The sequence below is a fragment of the Anomaloglossus baeobatrachus genome, chromosome 7 (assembly GCF_048569485.1).
Source record: "Anomaloglossus baeobatrachus isolate aAnoBae1 chromosome 7, aAnoBae1.hap1, whole genome shotgun sequence".
NCBI lineage: Eukaryota > Metazoa > Chordata > Amphibia > Anura > Aromobatidae > Anomaloglossus > Anomaloglossus baeobatrachus.
In genome coordinates, this window is record NC_134359.1 from 266258990 (window position 1) to 266275242 (window position 16253).

Genomic DNA, 16253 nt, shown 5'->3' on the forward strand with positions numbered 1-16253 from the left:
CTTTCACCAGCGACATCGCTAGTGATGTCGCTGTGTGTAAAGCCCACTTTAGGGTCCACAAATTAAAGTATATCAGCTTGACTTGTTTACTATCTCTTCTCCTGGGGACTCTCTTACCCCTCCTCCCTCACACTGTCCTTTTTATAAGGTCCTCTCCTCCTCTTCCCTAACCCCTAGACTGACACCCAGGTGCCAGGATCACTGTCACTGAGCCACACTGCTACCTGGTGGCGACTTTCACAATAAACAAACATATTATCACATTAAACATAAACCATCAGTGTGCCGGTTACTTCTGCGAGGATGGGCGTAGCCAAGACCCCCTACACATTGTCACTAGAGAAAGATAGGTAGGGGGCAACCATTGACACTTATCCTAAGCAGTCCTGAGCTCCTTGACGTCCCTAGACTGTTTTTTTCACCCCATGCGGCGATTACGTTTTTATCCCCGTCTCTCCCTTAACACAACCCTGTCTAGTGCGCAGGGCACTGTGAACATTAGTCCCACTCTAGGTTAAGGATATGGACAGAAAAAGACAGATAGGGCTAAAAGAAACAGCAATCGTACAAAGCTCAACTAAACAACCGGAAGGAGTAAAGGGGACAGATAAGTGAGGCAAACTTAAATCTAATTAAAAGAAGGGGAAACATCACACAACTTACAGGTAGCAATCTCCGGCTATGGTTCCCAATTTGACTTCTTGATTCACAGCTCACAAATTCACTTTTTAGGCTAGCTATAGTGGAGATATCACTGGCATCTCTCTGAGCTGAGAGGGGAGAATTTATAGCAGAGCTGAATGGGAAACTCATAACAGCTGAGACACAGATTTTCATCCATAGTTAGGAGACCAAACAAACTCCTTAACCCTTGCAGAAACAGGCCAAGAAGAATCTGCCCAGCTATCAGTTTTAACCTGTGCGTGTGGCTATGCGCTCCGAACTCCTGACACCAGAATTAGAGGGGAACATTCTCACAATACCCTCAAAACACATTCTGATCATTGCTGACTGTTGCACTGTGCAAGAGATAACCATTTGTATTAATTAATGACAAAGGGAAGCCCAAATAATAAGGCTGGTGTCACCTTAGAAAGATTTTTGGGCCCACTGGTGGCATCCTCTATGGCAATTTTAATGCCAAATCTTCCTCACGTGAATTTCAGTGTGTGACTGGGACCAAAATTTGCCCACAAGCACTTTGAAAAAGAGAAATCCACATTGCCTGTAACTTATTGAAGGAGTTTCTGCACAGATTTTGCATAAAATTTAGGCAGAATAACTCTTAAATGGAATAACTTTGAATAGCGCTAATCCACCTGAAGACTTGCTTCAGTTCAAGTTCCAAATCTGCTGCTGAAACCCTAGATTTTTACTAGTGTGCCCCATTATTACTTCTTATACCCTTGTTACTCACGTTAGGAACTGTCTAGACTTTTGTGTAGCCACTTAGGAAGGAAACACAATCCCTGATGTAAAACAATGAAACAATCCCGTTGTGCAGGACATTTTAAGGACATTTTGATATCCGCTTTGTCCTTTAAATTTTCCTTTTGTCCTAAAATAGAAATTTGAGTTGGCTCCAAGTTATAACTACCGACTTCAAATGACCATTTTATGCATTGTGTAAGTCTTTGCTCTAGAGAAATAAATTGGGCCCCGATTATACTCAATCATAGACTTGTAATTAATCCCCCATGATGGTCAAACTTTATGGAACAATTTCATGTCGTTGAATTTTATGTGAAAACTAAAATTATATTAAATTAAACGGTGTAGTAAATTGTTTGCCATTGTTAAACATATTTTTCAAGGGTAGTGAGGTGATAATATACATCTGGTGTTCTTTATATAATATCATAAATGGGTTCTTTACAACATTGTTCTTTTCCAGTACAATTTGGAACAGTAAAAGAACACTTATAGGGGGTGGTCACTGCTCTTCTATTGATGGCATGCCTTAGGATAGTGTAACAATGTGCCGACTCGTGCTGCGGTCGCTATGAGGGTGATGCTTCATATAACTATTCTATTTTATTCCTGGAAGCTACAGGATTAATCTTGCTTTGATTTCTGTCTGCTGTGAGCACTGGATGGGGCTGTTGTACATAAACCCCAGAGAGCCAGCTCCCTCCAGAATATAGAGATTATATCCTGCTTTGTGCTTCTGTCCTGAGCTCCTGTATATTGACCTGATTTTACCATTAATTGACCTCGGCTTTTCATTTGACTACTCACTTGTTGTTTGATTCTGTTCCTGACGTGACCTACTGGATCTAACCTGATTTCTTGACTATCCTTCTTGAAAGCTTGTGCCACTGAACAGCAGTTGACTCTTTGGCCCTTACCTAGGGGCGGACTGGCCCACCAGGAGGTCGGGAGAACCCCCGGTGGGCCACTGCTATTGATGGCCACGCCCCCTAGGCCCCGCCCCCCTACCCACCCTGGGCCCCTATGGATATGTAAGAGGCCAGCTCCAGCCGCCTCCACCATCCCATCCAGGGGCGTAACGATCGCGGAGCCCGGTGTCAGCAGGGGGCAGAGGGGCCCCTGACCTGGAGAGGCCACCAGGCGTTTCTGAGCTGCGGCAGAGCAGAATTGCTCCTGCACAACAGACGGAATCCATCCTTCCAGGACCTGCGATGATGTCATCCCCATGTGACTGTGGGAGGAGACACAGGAGGCCGGCAGAAAGCAAAGATACTGATTCCTGAAGATTTGGACAGATGAATGGTAATAAGAAAAGAGGGGACATAAGAGGGGGGGGTGCAGGGTGAGTGGCATATGAGGGCTGCAGACTGTGACAGAAGGATGTGAAGGAGTGCAGAGTGTTTGAGAGAGGGGTAAGTTGGGGTACAGGCTGTGTGAGATATGTGGGGCAGGGTGTGTGACATATGGGGGTGTAGTGTGTGTGACATGGGGGTTGCAGGCTGTATGGGGAGCATTGTGTGTAATATATGGGGGTGTAGTGTGTGTGTGATATGGTGGGTGCAGGGTGTGTGACATATGGGGGTGTAGTGTGTGTGATATGTGGGGTACAGGCTGTATGGGAAGCAGGGTGTGTGACATATGGGGGTGTAGTGTGTGTGTGATATGGGGGTGCAGGGTGTGTGACATATGGGGGTGTAGTGTGTGTGTGTGATATGGGGGTTCAGGGTGTATGACATATGGGGGTGTAGTGTGTGTGACATGGGGGTTGCAGTCTGTATGGGGAGCAGTGTGTGATATATGGGGGTGTAGTGTGTGTGTGTGATATGGGGGGTGCAGGCTGTATGGGGGGCAGTGTGTGTGACATATGGGGGTGTAGTGTGTGTGATATGGGGGGTGTAGTGTGTGTGATATGGGGGGTGCAGGCTGTATGGGGGGCAGTGTGTGTGACATATGGGGGTGTAGTCTGTGTGATATGGGGGGTGCATGCTGTATGGGAAGCAGGGTGTGTGACATATGGGGGTGTAGTATATGTGATATGGGGGGGTGCAGGCTGTATGCGGAGCAGGTAGTGTGACATATGGGGGTGTGGTGTGTGTGATATGGGGGGTGCAGGCTGTATGCGGAGCAGGGTGTGTCACATATGGGGGTGTAGTGTGTGTGATATGGGGGGTGCAGGCTGTATGGGAAGCAGGGTGTGTGACATATGGGGGTGTAGTGTGTGTGATATGGGGGTGCAGGGTGTGTGACATATGGGGGTGTAGAGTGTGTGTGTGTGTGTGTGTGTGACATGGAGGTTGCAGGCTGTATGGGGAGCAGTGTGTGTAATATATGGGGGTGTAGTGTGTGTGTGTGATATGGGGGGTGCAGGCTGTAAGGGAAGCAGGGTGTGTGACATGTGGGGGTGTAGTGTGTGTGTGATATGGTGGGTGCAGGGTGTGTGACATATGGGGGTGTAGTGTGTGTGATATGTGGGGTACAGGCTGTATGGGAAGCAGGGTGTGTGACATATGGGGGTGTAGTGTGTATGATATGGGGGGTGCAGGCTGTATGCGGAGCAGGTAGTGTGACATATGGGGGTGTAGTGTGTATGATATGGGGGGTGCAGGCTGTATGCGGAGCAGGTAGTGTGACATATGGGGGTGTAGTGTGTGTGATATGGGGGGTGCAGGCTGTATGCGGAGCAGGGTGTGTGACATATGGGGGTGTAGTGTGTGTGATATGGGGGGTGCAGGCTGTATGCGGAGCAGGGTGTGTGACATATGGGGGTGTAGAGTGTGTGTGTGTGTGTGTGTGACATGGGGGTTGAAGGCTGTATGGGGAGCAGTGTGTGTAATATATGGGGGTGTAGTGTGTGTGTGTGTGATATGGGGGGTGCAGGCTGTATGGGAAGCAGGGTGTGTGACATATGGGGGTGTAGTGTGTGTGATATGGGGGGTGCAGGGTGTGTGACACATGGGGGGGTGCAGGCTGTATGGGGAGCAGGGTGTGTGACCACGTAGAGCTGATGGTTGCCATGGTAACACAGAGTCATGTGATGACTCCTGTAGCTATCATGAGTCAGTTCCTCTTACACCTGACAGACCGCCAGAGGAAAGCAGCATTTATGCAGATCAGAGCAATGCAGCAGGGGGACTAGTAATATATATATATATATATACAGTATATATATATATATATATATATATATATATATATATATATATATATATATATATATATATATATATATAAAATGTATATGTTAAAAAAAAGTTTACAAAAAATAAAAAGACTGCAGACTGTGACAGAAGGATGTGAAGGAGTGCAGAGTGTTTGAGAGAGGGGTAAGTTGGGGTACAGGCTGTGTGAGATATGTGGGGCAGGGTGTGTGACATATGGGGGTGTAGTGTGTGTGACATGGGGGTTGCAGGCTGTATGGGGAGCATTGTGTGTAATATATGGGGGTGTAGTGTGTGTGTGATATGGTGGGTGCAGGGTGTGTGACATATGGGGGTGTAGTGTGTGTGATATGGGGGGTGCAGGGTGTGTGACATATGGGGGTGTAGAGTGTGTGTGTGTGTGACATGGGGGTTGCAGGCTGTATGGGGAGCAGTGTGTGTAATATATGGAGGTGTAGTGTGTGTGTGTGATATGGGGGGTGCAGGCTGTATGAGAAGCAGGGTGTGTGACGTGGGGGTGTAGTGTGTGTGATATGGGGGGTGCTAGGTGTGTGACATATGGGGGTGTAGTGTGTGTGATATGTGGGGTGCAGGCTGTATGGGAAGCAGGGTGTGTGACATATGGGGGTGTAGTGTGTGTGTGATATGGGGGTGCAGGGTGTGTGACATATGGGGGTGTAGTGTGTGTGTGTGATATGGGGGTGCAGGGTGTGTGACATATGGGGGTGTAGTGTGTGTGACATGGGGGTTGCAGTCTGTATGGGGAGCAGTGTGTGATATATGGGGGTGTAGTGTGTGTGTGTGATATGGGGGGTGCAGGCTGTATGGGGGGCAGTGTGTGTGACATATGGGGGTGTAGTGTGTGTGATATGGGGGGGTGCAGGCTGTATGGGGGGGGGCAGTGTGTGTGACATATGGGGGTGTAGTGTGTGTGATATGGGGGGGTGTAGTGTGTGTGATATGGGGGGGTGCATGCTGTATGGGAAGCAGGGTGTGTGACATATGGGGTGTAGTGTGTGATATGGGGGGTGCAGGCTGTATGCGGAGCAGGTTGTGTGACATATGGGGGTGTAGTGTGTGTGATATGGGGGGTGCAGGCTGTATGGGAAGCAGGGTGTGTGACATATGGGGGTGTAGTGTGTGTATGATATGGGGGTGCAGGGTGTGTGACATATGGGGGTGTAGAGTGTGTGTGTGGGTGTGTGTGTGTGTGACATGGGGGTTGCAGGCTGTATGGGGAGCAGTGTGTGTAATATATGGTGGTGTAGTGTTTGTGTGATATGGGGGGTGCAGGCTGTATGGGAAGCAGGGTGTGTGACATGTGGGGGTGTAGTGTGTGTGTGATATGGTGGGTGCAGGGTGTGTGACATAGGGGGGTGTAGTGTGTGTGATATGTGGGGTGCAGGCTGTATGGGAAGCAGGGTGTGTGACGTATGGGGGTGTAGTGTGTGTGATATGGGGGGTGCAGGGTGTGTGACATATGGGGGGGTGCAGGCTGTATGGGGAGCAGGGTGTGTGACCACGTAGAGCTGATGGTTGCCATGGTAACACAGAGTCATGTGATGACTCCTGTAGCTATCATGAGTCAGTTCCTCTTACACCTGACAGACCGCCAGAGGAAAGCAGCATTTATGCAGATCAGAGCAATGCAGCAGGGGGACTAGTAATATATATATAAAATGTATATGTTAAAAAAAAGTTTAAAAAAAATAAAAAACCTAAAAGTTCAAATCATCTCCCAATTCACTCCATTAAAAATTATTTTTAATGTATTTATATTTAATTTTTTTTTTTTTTTAAGCAGTGAGTAAACAGTGGCTAGAGGTCTATGGGGGTGCATTATACTATATTGAGGATTATGGAGTGTGTATTATACTATATTGAGGATTATGGAGTGTGTATTATACTATATGGAGGATTATGGTGTGTGCATTATACTATATTGAGGATTATGGGGTTTGCCTTATATGGAGGACTATGGGATGTGCATTATCTTAAATCGAGGACTGTGGGATGTGTATTATATTATATGGAAGACTATGCTCTACATTATATAATATGGAAGACTATGTAACGTGTATTATAATACATGGAGGACTATGGGAGGTGCATTATAATATATGAAGGGTTATGTGGGACCCATTATACTATATGGAAGGCTATGTGGGGGTCATTATAGTATTTGGATAACTATATACGAGGGGGACAAAGATAAAGCACTGCATGGGAATGTTTTGTGCTGAGGAAAAGAGGCTCTTTCCCTCAGCACCCAGCTTTCCCATGCTGTGATATCATGGGAAAGCTGGGTGCCGAGGGAAAGATGTATAGCAGAGCATGGTAAAGCTGCTGATTGAGAGATTTCAGATCATGGGAAACCTGGATGCTGAGGGAAAGAGCCAAGTGTTAGCGACACTATCCCATACCCCGAGTGTCATGTACGTGTGGGGGGGGCCAGGTCCAAACTTTGCACCGGGGCCCATCAAACTCTAGTTATGCCACTGATCCCATCTGTCCTGCTGCTGGGGGCCTGTAGTGCAGCTGCCCCCCATCCCCAGTATGGTGCCCTCAGGCAGCTCCCATGCCACAGGGCATCACAGGCCTGAGTTGGCCCCGCCACCCGGGCTTTCTATCGTAAACTTCAGTGATCGTACAGAACTTGTACAATCACTATCACTGAAGTTTTTGCAGTTGCCGGACCTTTAGTGACATCACATGTGTCATGTGACTCACCAAAAGTCCTAGCGGTGCAATGCGGGAGTCCCAAGGCCTGCACCGACCGCACCGGTATCCAGATGTATGTGCGTCTTTCAGGCGCGCAATACATTTGTACAGTGCGGCCGGTGACAGGAGGGAGAGCAGCGCTGGTACCGCGACGTACCGTCATCGCCGGGGCTGCAGAGGAGCGCGCCTCAGTCCTGCACCGACATCATCATCAACGGGGCCGCAGCTGCAGGGATGAAGAGCAGGACGCGCAGGCACAGGTAAGCGCTCCAGAGGAGCCGAAGATGTACTTTTATATGAGGGGCTGCGGGTGGGGGAGGAGCAGTGTTATTTTACAAGGGGCATTAAGAAGCGGTGGGGGACTTTATGGTGCATATTATGGGTCAGTGGGGGACATAATAGGGCAATGGAGGACATAATAGGGCAGTGGGGGACATAATAGGGCAGTGGGGGACATAATGCAGTGGGGAACATAATAGGACAGTGAGGACATTATAGGGCAGTGGAGGACAATTTACAGCAGTGGGGGACATAATAGGGCAGTGGGGGACATAATAGGGCAGTGGGGGACATAATAGGGCAGTGGGGGACATAATAGGGCAGTGTGGGACATAATAGGGCAGTGTGGGACATAATAGGGCAGTGGGGGACATAATAAGCCGTGGGGAACATAATAGGGCAGTGGGAGACATTATAGTGCAGAGGGGACATTTTAGGGCAGTGGGGAGACATTATAGGGCAGTGGGGAGACATTATAGGGCAGTGTGGGACATAATAGGGCAGTGGGGGACATAATAAGCCGTGGGGAACATAATAGGGCAGTGGGAGACATTATAGTGCAGAGGGGACATTTTAGGGCAGTGGGAGACATTATAGTGCAGAGGGGACATTTTAGGGCAGTGGGGAGACATTATAGTGCAGAGGGGACATTATAGGGCAGTGGGGAGACATTATAGGGCAGTGGGGAGACATTATAGGGCAGTGGGGAGACATTATAGGGCAGTGGGAAACATTATAGGGGAGTGGGGACATTATAGGGCAGTACACTGTATACAGAGCTCCTGTGTATAATGTTACTGGTGAGCACTGTATTACCTATACACTATATACAGAGCTCATGTGCATTATGGCACTGATGATACTATTAGTGTTATTAGCATTATAGTTTTTATTCATGATCATTATTATAGTATTATATGTCCTTGTATGGTAGTAATATGTCGTCTGGTCATGTTGTACTGATATTTGTCTCGTGTGTGGTATTATTTGGTCATTATGTGGTGTGGTAATAGTGTCACGGTATTTCTCCCTTGTATGTGGTTGTATTCGCTCACTATGTGGTCTGATTATGGTGTGTCGGTATTACTTTCTTGTATGTAGTTATAGTCGGTCATTATGTGGTGTGATTATAGTGTTGCAGTATTTCTCCCTTGTATGTGGTAATATTCGGTTACTGTGTGGTCTAATTATGATGTGGTGGTTTTACTCTCTGGTATGTGGTTGCTTTTGATCACTATGTGTTGGTAGTATGTTATCTGGTCATAGTGTTGCGGTATTTCTCCCTTGTATGTGGTATTGTTCGGTCACTTTGTGGTCTGGTCACGGTGTGGTGGTATTTCTCCCTTGTATGTGGATGTATTTGGTCACTGTTTGGTGGTAATATGTGGTCTGGTCACTGTGTGGCGGTATTTATCCCTTGTATGTGGTTGTATTCGGTCACTATGTGGTGGTAATATGTTGTCTTGTCACGGTGTGGCGGTATTTCCCCCTTGTATATGGTATTATTGGTTTTGGTATAGTCGATTGTGTTGTGTATGGAGGTCACATTTTCTCTCTATACGGGGGAGATTATTTCCAGTAGAAATTAAATACTTAAACATTTAACCCCTCCCTGTCCTGTGACTATTACACTGCAGTAAATATGCACTTAGGGCTGCTTCTCACTTGCGAGTTTCTCGCAGTAGAGCAATGCGAGAAAAACTCGCATTGGAATCGGACACATGTTAGTGAATGATTCAGCTCTCATCTGCGATTTTTTTCTCAGTCCAAATCGGACCGAGAAAAAAATCGCAGCATGCTGCTTTTTTGCGAGTTTCTCACACCATTTGTCCCATTGATTTCCTATGGAAGGGGATTAAAAGTAGGATCACACACGCGCACCAGCGTTCACATTTGCGAGTGCGGCAGTAACTTCGCTCATTAAATATTCAACAGATGAATGTGACATCACATTCCCAAAGGTAAATTAACTGACACACGTGTCATCACTTTTATCTAATTAAGATGTTGCATGAAACTAGCATCGCAAACGCGACACACACGCGAGCAAAAAGCATCGCACTTGTGTTGCACTCGCACCTAATGTGAACTAAAATCAGCCAAGTATTTTTCAGCCCAGTCGGACCGATTTTACTCGCATAGATGTGTTTCCAGCCTTACAGAGATTCTCCAGTGAAAACAAGTATACACCTTTACTAAGGCCACGTGCACACACTGAATATTCAGTGAGTTTTTCTACCTTAGTATTTGAAGCCAAAACCAGGAGCGGTAAAATCAGAGAAAAAGTGTAATAGAAACACGGGCACTACTTCTGTATTTATCACCCACTCCTGGATTTGGCTACAAATACTGATGTAAGATACTGACCAAATACTGAACGTGTGAACGTGGCCTAAAGATAAGTGATAACTTATTCATCTGTGTGGACCGATTGCTGGGACCTGCACCAATCGTGCAACTTTTATCCCCCATTATACTGGAGCTCATGTCCGACTCGACCCCTGATCCATTCATTCCCTCAGTGGCTGCGAGCGCTGGGCTTGTTTTTATCTGGCTGCTCCACAGAGGATGAATGGAGCTGCGGTCACAAACCCCACCCCACAGAGGATGAATGGAGCTGTGGTCACAAACCTCACCCCACAGAGGATGAATGGAGCTGCGGTCACACACCCCACCCCACAGAGGATGAATGGAGCTGCGGTCACACATCCCACCCCACAAAGGATGAATGGAGCTGCGGTCACACACCCCACCGCACAGAGGATGAATGGAGCTGCGGTCACACATCTCACCCCACAGAGGATGAATGGAGCTGCGGTCACACACCCCACCCCACAGAGGATGAATGGAGCTGCGGTCACACATCCCACCCCACAAAGGATGAATGGAGCTGCGGTCACACACCCCACCGCACAGAGGATGAATGGAGCTGCGGTCACACATCCCACCCCACAGAGGATGAATGGAGCTGCGGTCACACACCCCACCCCACAGAGGGTGAATGGAGCTGCGGTCACACACCCCACAGAGGATGAATGGAGCTGCGGTCACACACCCCACCCCACAGAGGATGAATGGAGCTGCGGTCACACACTCCACCCCACAGAGGATGAATGGAGCTGCGGTCACACACCCCATCCCACAGAGGATGAATGGAGCTGCGGTCACACATCCCACCTGCCGCTGCAAAAAGTTCCCCAATCTTCCGATCGGTGCGGTTTCCACTGGTCTGGTTCCACCGATCAATAAGTTATCACCAACCTACCCTGTGATAACTTGTTTTCACCAAAGACCCCATTACTGCAAACGACTATAATTGTACATCACAGTTATGGTGCACAATATAGATGTGCAGGAGACGCCTGTGCTTTACAGTCAAAGCAACACAATAATGGGGATAACGCTAATGGGTGTTTATACTTAGCTGTAAAGTGGGCCCCTGGAGTCAATTCCCCTGGTGGGCCCCAGACACCCCAGTCCGCCCCTGCCTAGAGACCTATGTTTAAGTCCAAACGCCTGTACAGGGATTAAAGGGGGAAGGCCAGGGCAACCCCTCAGTTCTGGGAAATTGAGTAGCTTGTGCGAAGCCTGTTTGTGGTAGCTGTTTCGGGGCTCCCAGATGACTACTAACTGGGCGTGTGACAAATAGGCCATTGATATATGATCCGTTGGGTGCAACACCTGGCACACCTGCTGTTTACTTGTAACCGGTGCTGACAGCACTTGGTAATTCTTATATACTGCTGGAACATCGCAGCTCCATCATGTCTATAGTAGTTGTGGCCGGGATGTGCAGATCCACCCCCTATTTAAATGGATAGGTGAAGGATCTGTATTACCCGGCCTTGGCCAGTAATGTTTTGAAAGATCGGCTGTGTTCCGACAGCATCCATTGCACCCCACTAATCACATATTGATGGTCTTACGTGAGGATAGTCCATCAATAAAAAAGTAGTGGCCAACGTACTTGTATGCGAGGTCTACTTTTAAAACTATTTCTATATTACTTAAAGGGAACCTGACAGGTCTCCCATGCCTCCAAACCACCAGCATTTGTATTCTCCTTTATAAATACCCTGCCTAACAAGCCCTTTATAGAATAGATCTTTAAAAAGTCGTTTTACAGTCCATTTTTAATATCTTATTTATCCTTTTGACTAGTGGATGGGACGTTCGTTTCCCCAGCCTAGTCGTCCCACTCAACACATTATTACGCCCTTGTGGGTGTCTATAAAGGAATAAACAAATGCTGGTGGTTTGGGGGTATGGGGAACCTGTCAGCTTCCCTTTAGTTTAACTAAAAATAAATAAATGAAGCAACAAATCTACCATTTTGTTTATGCTGATCCTATGCTAATCTATGCGTCTCCATGGTTACAGACTACACCAGACTCCTTTGTGCAGTCAGGTTCTAAGTTCCTCTTCATTTTTTTAAATAGGTGCTAGCTGTGTTGTACAGACCTATTGCTGATGGAGATCACTTTGTTTGCAGCAATTTAACCCTATAAGCTGCATTTACACTGAAAGATAATCATGAACGAGTGTCCGTAAGAATGATAATTCTGCCGTGTAAACAGACTGTTGATCACCGGACTAATGAGCGCATTGCAAAAGATCATCGTTAGCGGCAATGCAATGTCCTGTGTAAACAGGACTTGAAATCTAAAGTACCCTAGCTGCCTATGTACACGGAGCGATCTATTAACGATCACTCAGTGGCGTCTACTTTGGTCTGCATGTGTAAACAGGCTGCTAAATCACTGCAAATTGGTATATATTTACCGTTCATCGGTAGTTTAGTGATGCTGGTCTGTCCATTTCCATGGCCCTTACATGCAACTGTTAAAGGGAACCTGTCACCAGATTTGTCCCTTATAAGCTGTGGACACCACCAGTGAGCTCTACAGCATTCTAGAATACTCTATATAAGGGCCCAGGCTGCTCTGTATAATGTAAAAAACACTTTTATTATACTCACCTAGGGGGCGATCTGGACCGATGAGCGTCGCTGGTCTCGATCCGGCCCCTTCTCTCTTGTTGCGATCGCCGTCCTCTTTCTCTGCTCTATGTGGATGACGCGTCTTACGTCATCCACACAGTGTTCTCCATTGCGGTCCTGCAAGGCACACTTCTCTGTTCCCTGCTGAAGTACTGTAATGCGCAGGCACTGGGAAAAATCAAAGTGTGCCCGCACATGCGCACTACAATACATCGATCTGCTCGCAGCATGGCAGAGAGAAGTGCGTGTGCACAGGAGTACAATGGAGGACACTGTGTGGATGACATAGGATGCGTCATCAACACGGAGCAGGGAAGGAGGACAACAATGAAAGAAGATAGGAGGTGCCGGACTTGGAACAGTGATGCCCATTGGACCAGACTACCCCCTAGGTGAGTATAATAAAAGCCGTTTTTATGACATACAGAGTGGCCTGGGGTCTTATATACAGTATTCTACAATGCTCTATATAAGGGATTAATGGTGGTGTTCATCTGTATTCAAGGAGGTCTGAAATCTGGGAAGGTGTCTTTTCTGATGTGCATCGGTCCAGCCAAGTGATCAAGTGATCACAGCTTCAAGTTTTAGGGACCATAAAAAATGTAGAAAAAAAAATGCTAAATGATTAAAAAAAAAGTTTTTGCACACACCCTTATTGGTGCATGGTAATTTCTTTGTGTGATGTACTATATAAGCTGGGACCAATAAAAAATGTAGAAAAAAAGTGAAATAATTTAAAAAAAAGTAACTGCTCCCTTAATGGAAATAATATCTAAAATCTGTGAGAGAATACAAGCCATTTTGCATTCTATAGAAAGCATCTTGTCTTATAACTGAATGGTGTCATAGGGTTCAGCTTACACTGATGAGCAAGGAAGTTTCACATTTCTGCACACACCCCTAATTTGTGCATGGTAATTTCTTTGTGTGATGTACTATATAAGCTGGTCACATGATGTAATAAAGCAGAAACCTTTAGTACAGCACATTTAGCTGTGCTGCATTGATTTCTCCAAGCGCTTGTAAAACCAATTTTATTAATTTGGAGTTTCAAGGGCTTAGAAGCAGAGTATTTTGCTCACAAATTTAAAAATAAAATAGAAAAAATATTATAGTCAGCTTATCATTGATAGATGTATACAGTATGTCCATAATGGTATAAATCCTAAAGTCCTCACGGGATCAGGTTTGTAGCCACATGAAAATCTAAAAACAATAAGGAAAGCAAAGTACTATCCAGCAGAGAGTTTTGGTATATTTTTTTCCCAATATATTAATTTAGAAAATTTTCTTAATTTTTTTTTTTCAATTTTTATTTATAAATTAAAATTCCATTATTTATGTGGAATACTGAAATAGTATATATGGTAAAAAGAAATAGTACAAACTATATAATTTTCTGCACAAAAACAAACCCTAATAACACCATGTCAACCATTAAAAAAATAAAAAGATATATCCTATGGAAGTCAAGGAGGAAAAAAAATCAAAAGTGCATCCCTGAATATTCCTCCCATTACAGTCTATTTTATTTGCCAAATATTGAATTTATTAAATATTTATCTTCACTAAAATAATTTTAATTATTTTTTCATTGTCCGCTAATCTCGAAGCCGAGCAATTGAGCCGTACATAAATATAAAATAGCTAATGCTGCAAAAAGAACACTAAATTATAGAAAAAGCAATTAAAAGGGGAAGGTTGGTGAAGTCTAAGTGTTTCTATTCCTCTGGGTATATTACCCACGGGACCACTAAAGTCAAACAAAGTATTGTGGTGACGGATTAGTCCCAGAGGTTCTTTTTTTTTTTTTAGTACATGTGGTTAGCTAGATTATTATTGATCAGTAACACACAGCACCCATTAAAGAACATAAAGGAAGGGAAACCAGATGTGAAATATACTGATTAAAATTGCTCCTGTAAAGTGAGTGTCCGCCCCGCAACAACTATTTAATTTAAACAGGTCCAAAACTCTGATTACTATCCTTCTATATATTTACTGCGACAAAAGATCCATTTTTCTGATAGACCTGGAAACCCAGTGCATAGACATAAATTATCAAATTCTGGCTCCCTGCAGCCACCACTAGAGGGAGCCATTCATTTACAAAAAATACCCAATGTTAATATTCGAATATTTTTACAAGTTTATGTATTCAAGTGGTTACCCCTCCCCCCATCCCCCCCCAAAAATTCAAAGTGGTTATCCCCAAAAATCTTTTGATAAAAAAAACCATCACGGCCATCTTCTGCCAGTAACAATACGGTGACTTCAGGACTTTGCAGCCATTGAATAGGTATTTAGTACTAAATTGTTCTTATATACAAAAATAGTGTCTTTCTACTTTGTCTAATAGTTTGGACTCCTCCAAAATCAGAAATAAATGTTTTCACTAGATATTTGTGTCGCGGGCGGGGAGGAGGGTGTCAGCACACCGCGCTCACCCCTTCTGCTCGGGTCCGGCAGTTGCTCCTGGTGGCTCGAGCTGCGGGCCGGATCCCGGGGTGTCTCGAGCGACACTCCTCGCCCGTGAGTGAAAAGGGGGTGTTTGTTGGGATTATAGTTCGTGACGCCACCCACGGTTGTGGTGATGGCACCACCGCTGCTCAGTATGAGGGTCCCGGGGATGGTGATGGGAGCAGCCAGGTGTTGTGTTGCCCCTCCGTGGGTAGGGGTTGGTGTTCCCGGGGCCCGGTGAAGAGATGTGAAGGGTAGGGCCTGGAGGGCGCAGGGACGCGGGGGCAGCGCTATGCCTTGCGGCACTGTGGTACTCACTCAGCCTGAGACACGGACACAGTTTGTACGGTAAACCAATGGCTGGTAGGACGGTCCCACAGACGGTTGCACCTGCACTCCCGGTAGGTGACGGTGACGTCTCTCTTCCTTGCACCTGTTTGACTGATGGTAGCGGTGGATTCCCTCCGGTTACCCGCTCCCCGACTGCAATCTGGGCCGGAGGAGCTCTACACTTTGCCCGCAGGCGCTGGCCCTGGGGAAACTGGTGCCTTGGCGGTGGCGGTGTCTCCCCGGTAATGGTCGGGCTGTTGCCGTCAATCGGGACTTTGTTGCTGGGGGATCTGCGTCCCCTTCGCTGACGGATTCGGCAAATTGGGCGACTCCTAGCCTTGCCGGGGTCCGAGAGGCCCCTGCCCTGGTGCTGACTGTCCTTCGGAACACTGCTCCAGACCACCGGGCACACAGCCAACGGGGTCCTTCCAGGAACTTCCGAACTGTCCCACTCCGGACAGTCACCGCCGTCGCTGACCTTGCTGTTCTAGCCCTACACACAGCTGGGCTCTCAGGCTTCTCCTTCTCTCTGCTCTGTCACCACTTCTTGCTTTCCTCCTTTTCCACTTTCCTTTCCTTCACTTTCACTTCTTGTTTGTTTAAGCTCGTCCCTGAGCTGACTGCACTCTTGCCCTACCCGGGCTACTCTGCCTGGTAACTTCCTGCCTCCAGAGTTGTGAGCTCCTTGGTGGGCGGAGCCAACCGCCTGGCCCACCCCCTGGTGTGCATCACAGACTCCTGGAGGGAGGCAACAAGGATTTCTGGTTAGCAGGTGTGCCTACCTGGAGTGTGGGGTGTAGTGGTGTTGTTATCTGTGTCCCCTGGCTTGCCCAGGGCGACACATTCCCCCTTAGCAAAATGCAGACCGTCCGCGG